Consider the following 5,538-nt stretch of genomic DNA (forward strand, 5'->3'; position numbering starts at 1 on the left):
TGATTTTGTTAAAAAATAAAAATGACTCAGAAGAAATTATAAATGAAAAACAATCTTCACAGGGATGGGAATGTGGCTCAGTCGTAGAGCGCTTGCCTTGCATGCATGAGGCCCTGGGTTCGATTCCTCAGCACCACATAAGCAGAAAAAAAAGCCCGAAGAGGCACTGTGGATCAAGTGGTAGAGCGTTAAACTTGAGCTGAAGAGCTGAGTGAGAGTGCCCAGGCCCAGAGTTCAGGCACACGACCTGACACAATTAGAAAACATTAACAAGATGGTAAGTTTAAAAAATATTACCTGTAATTCTATTAAACGTTGTTTACACCACAATTTGTTAGAACTATAATTCAAATCACAGCTTAATATATCATTTTAAAAATAGTTTACTTATTATTGATTACTTCATATTGAATGTTTAATATATAATTTTACTTTCTGAAGATATAGAAAAGAAAAAATGAAACTAATTTTAATAAATTAATGTAATTATTCAAAGTGTATCCTACACTTAGCACTCATCTTAACATGAAAAAATAAATTATTGCACATGACTCTTGGTATTAGGTGGAAGGGTTCAGCATTGTAGTAAAATTCACACCAAAAATTACAGGAGGGTATGACTCCTCTAATCTAGCTTAAATTGTGGAAATTTGAATTTTATATGCATGTTTAATTCCTGTCTAGGTGACATCTAAAACACATACAATCATATACACGAGGAGTATTTCAGATGGTACTTAAAAGTCACATTCATTAATTAAATTTTTTTATTTTGTACCAAATAAATATTTAAAGAGAGACTGAATTTCTGAGTAGATGATGGTGTATATGTGTCAGATTATTCATATTGAGGCTTATTTTATATTTCTGACATTGTTTCTACAGTCAGATTTAATTTTCCATAAGGGGTTAAGTGCATTATATTGGATATATGAAAGTAAACTGAATGTTTATTCCATTAATCCTTTGCCACTAGTCTAATCCCAATATAATTATCCATGTGTTTGAAGTAATGAAAATAACAACAGATAAAAGCAAGATAAATCAGTCTGTAGTAGACAAGTATTTTCACTTTTATTTTCATAGTTGGTCCTCTTTTACACTACAGAATATTCTTAGGAAAATGTGCTCCAGGCTGGCCACAACTGCAGAATATTATGGTTTAATGTATCATCAAAGAAGGAAAGAAGGGGACCTTCCTTCCAAAGGTCTGTTCCATGGGATGTGATCTGCTTCATGGTGCTGAATTGGAAATGAACATTTTTCACAGTCAACCTTGAAAAGCCATCTTGATAGAAAATTTCTATAAGTTGTTACAGAAGATTATTGATGGCTTTGCAGGTATGCCAGATTGCCTCATTTTGAGACAATTAACAGGAATTTAGTCAGTTGGTTTTTTTTTTAATATTTAGGAGAAAAACATATTGACTCTAGGTCAGGGCATCACTGGGACCCAGAGAAGCTACTACCTTGAATAGTAATACTAGACCTCTAAAACAAAAAGAATACCACACAAAACAAACAAACAAACAAAAAATCCAGTAAACACAGCCAGTCAGGTCTGCTATCACAGCCTACATGAAGTCAGGCAAAAAACAGAAGCTGAAAGTCATTTAGCTGATAAATAATATATTTTTTACGAGGCAGACTCAAATGAGACTCCAGAGAGTGTGTCAGAAAGACTGAACAGAGAGACTAAAATTGATCACACAAAGATTAGAAAGTAGAATTCCTTGTAGAACAAATAAATCATAGAAAGCCTATGCATGTAAGAACAAGATAGAAAACAAAATTCCAGAAATGCACATTTTCTTAGAAGTCAGCTTAATGAATTATCAATGGAAATCTTTGAATTCTTAAATATTTGACAACATGTGGGAGAAGGCTGAAACCATGGGACCTATGTTTCTTTGGGACTGGCTTACTTCACTTAATATAATGTTTTGCCAGATCTTTCCATTTCCAAACAAATGGGACAATGTCATTTTTTACATGATCCATTCATGTACTGAGGGGCATCTGGGTTGGTTCCATATCTTAGCTATGGTAAATAATGCTGCAATATACAGAGTTGTGCTGGTAGCTTTAGTATGGTCTTTTTTGGGACCATTTGGGTAAATGCCCAAAAGTGGGATTGCTGGGTTATAGAGGAGCTCTATGTGGAATCTTCTGAGGAACTCCATACTACTTTCCAAAGGGGCCGAACAATTTTACATACCCACAAGCAATGCAGTAAAGTTCCCTTCTGCCGACATCTCTTCCATCATCTGCTGTTATTAGAGTTCTTGATTATGGCCATTGTAACTGGGATGAGGTGATATCTCAATATTGGTATGATTTGCACTACGTTTATGACTAGAGAAGTTGAACATTTCTTCATGTGTCTATTGGCCATCCTTCTTTCCTCTTCAGAGAAGTTTCTCTTTAAATTTTTAGCCCACTTATATTCGGGTCAGTTGTTTCTTTGAGGATTTGTTGTTGAGGGATTTAATTTTTGAGTTCCAAGTAGATTTTATATATGAGACCCTTGTCTATTGAATGACTAGTGAAGATCTCCCAATCTGTGGGCTTTCAATTGATCTTGCTAGCTATGTCCTTTGCCATACAGAGGCTCTGCAATTTTATGCAATCCCATTTGTCCAACCTTTCTTTGATTTGTTGTGTTTCTGGGTCTCTATTAAGAAAATTTCGGCCTGAGCCAAGGAGTTCTAGGGTTTCTCCTATTCCATCCTGTAATGTTTTCAGGGTGTCTGTTTGACTCCGAGGTCTTTGATCCATTTGGAGTTGATTCTGGTGCAGGGTGATACATAAGGATCTAGCTTAATTGTCTGCAAGTAGTTAATCAATTTTGCCAGCAACATTTACTGAAGAGGCTGTATTTCTTCCATTCTATTTTTTCAGTTCCCTTATCAAAAATTAGATGGCTATAGGTCTGTAGGTTCATTCCTGAGTTTTCAATTCTATTCCATTGGTTCTAAGGTCTATTCTTGTGTCAGTACAAATCTGTTTTGATTACTATGGCTTTGTACTAGAGTTTGAAATTTGGTATTGATATTCCTCCAGCACTATTCTTTCTGTTGAGGATCGTTATAGCTATTCGGGGTCTTTTATTGTTCCATATGAATTTTTGGATTGCCTCTTCTATTTCCTTGAAGAATGAGGATGGAATATTGACAGGTATTGCATTGAATTTGTAGATAGCCTTGGGAAGTGTTGCTGTTTTCAGGATTTTGATCTTTGCAATCCAGGTGTATGGGAGATTTTGCAACTTTCTAAGTTCTGTTTTGATTTCCTTTTTCAGATTTTTAAAATTTTCATATCGAGGTCCTTCACTTCTTTGGTTTAGTTAATTCCTAGGTATTTCATTTTTGTGGGGCTATTATTATTGGTGTTGCTTTACTGATTTCAGCCATGCTTTTCTCATTGTTGGTATATAGAAAAGCCATTGATTTTTGAGGGTTAATTTTATACCCTGCTACTTTGCCAAAGTTTTTAATCAGCTTGAGTAATTTGGGAGTAGAGTCTGTGGGATTCTTTAATTATAAGATCATGTCATCTGCAAAGAGGGAGAGTTTTACTTCTTCTTTCCATGTTTGGATCCCTTTTATATTTGCATCTTATCTTATTGCTGTAGCTAGGCATTCTAATATTAGATTCATTGCTGTCCCTCAGCTCTTCAGCTCAAGGCTAGTTCTCTACAACTTGGGCCACAGCGCCACTTCTGGCGTTTTTCTTTTCATTTTTGTGGTGCTTAGGAATCGATCCCAGGGCCTCATGCATGCCAGGCAAGCCCTCTACCACTGAGCCACCTTCCCAGCACCTCTCTTCTCTTTCTAACAGGATTTGTTAAGGATCTGTCAATTTGTTGATTTTTTAAGAACCACTTCTGTTTTGTTGATTCTTTCTATGTTTTTATGGATTCTAATTCATTTAATTTTTATTTACTTTTAATTATTTCTTTCCATCTGCTGAATTGGGGTTTATCCTGCAGCTCTTTTTCAAGGAGGCTCAGATTTCTCATTAAATTGCTGGTTTCAGATCTCTCCAATTTGTTGATATAGGTATTCAGAGCTATAAACTTACCTCTGAGTACTGCCTTTCCTGTGTACCAGAGGAGCTGGTAATTTGTGTGTTCATTTTTTGTTGAATATTATGAACATTTGAATTTTGTTTCTAATCTCTTCCATGACCCACTGGTGATTCAACGGTGTGTTCTTCAACCTCTATGTGTTACAGGACTTTCTTTGATGGTTTTGGTGTTGAGTTCTAATTTTATTCCCTTGTGGACTGAAAGAATCCAAGGTATAACTTCAATGTTTTTGAATTAGAAAGTTGGCTTTGTGGCCTAAAATGTGGTCTACTTTGGAAAAAGTTCCATATGCTGCTGAGAAAAACGTGTATTCTGATACTGCTTGGTGAAAAATTAAATCTAGGTGATCTATGCAGTTGTTTATATCCACAGTTTCTCTGTTGAGTTTTTGCCTAATTGATCTATCTAGTGGGGGGAGTGGTGTGTTAAAGTCCCCAACAATTAATGTCTTTGGATCTATGTGAGATTTGAGAGAAAGTAGTGTTTCTTGAATAACTTTGGGTGCTCCATTTTTTTGTGAATAGAGATTTAGAATTTTAATATCCTCCTGAAGGAGAGATCCCTTAATTAGTATGTAGTGACTTTATCTCTTCTCACTAATTTTAATTTGAAATCTACTTTATCTGATATTAGGCTTGCAACTTCTGCCTCTTTTGGGGGGCTGATTGCTTGATAGATTTTGCTCCAGCCTTTCACTTTCAAAATGTGTTTGTTTTTATGGGCAAGGTGTGAGTCCTGAAGGGAGCAGATGGAAGGAACTTTCTTATTAATCCAACTAGACAGTCTATGTTGCTTAATTGGAGAGTTAACTCTGTTAATGTTGGGAGATCGGACTGAGAGGTATTTGGGAGTTCCTGCCATTTAATCCACCTTCTTGAGGGCTGCATCAAATGGGTTCTTCCTATGGTTCTTGGATTCTCAGTTTGGGTGTGTTTTCTTGGCCTTTATTGTGGTCCTGTTGGTTTTCTCTGTGTAAGACATCTTTAAGTATCTTTTGTAAGGCTGGTTTAGTAGGGATATATTGTTTCAGTTTTTCTTTTGTATGGAAGGTTTTTATTTGACCTTCAGTTATGAAGGAGAGTATAGCTGGGTGCAGTATGCTTGATTGATAGTTGTTTTTCTTTAGGGCATGGCCTACATCAATCCAGGCTCTTCTTGCTTTGATTGTCTCTGCTGAGAAATCTGAGGTGATTCTTATTGGTTTCCCTTATAGGTGTTTGATCTTTTCTCCTTCACAACTTTGAGGATCTTTTCCTTTGTCTGAATTGATCCTGTGGGGATTATAAGGTGGTGATACCATGTCCTGTTCTGGTCTGGTCTTTTTGGAGTTCTAAAAGCTTCTTGTATTTGAATAGACCTATTATTTTACATCTTTGGGACTTTTCTGCTAGGATCCTGTGAAACAAATTCCTAGACCATTAACCTCTGTTTCTAGGTGCTCCTCTACA

Source organism: Dipodomys spectabilis, unplaced genomic scaffold (genome assembly GCF_019054845.1).
Source record: "Dipodomys spectabilis isolate Male_0828 unplaced genomic scaffold, ASM1905484v1 ptg000306l, whole genome shotgun sequence".
In the NCBI taxonomy this organism is placed as follows: Eukaryota; Metazoa; Chordata; class Mammalia; order Rodentia; family Heteromyidae; genus Dipodomys; species Dipodomys spectabilis.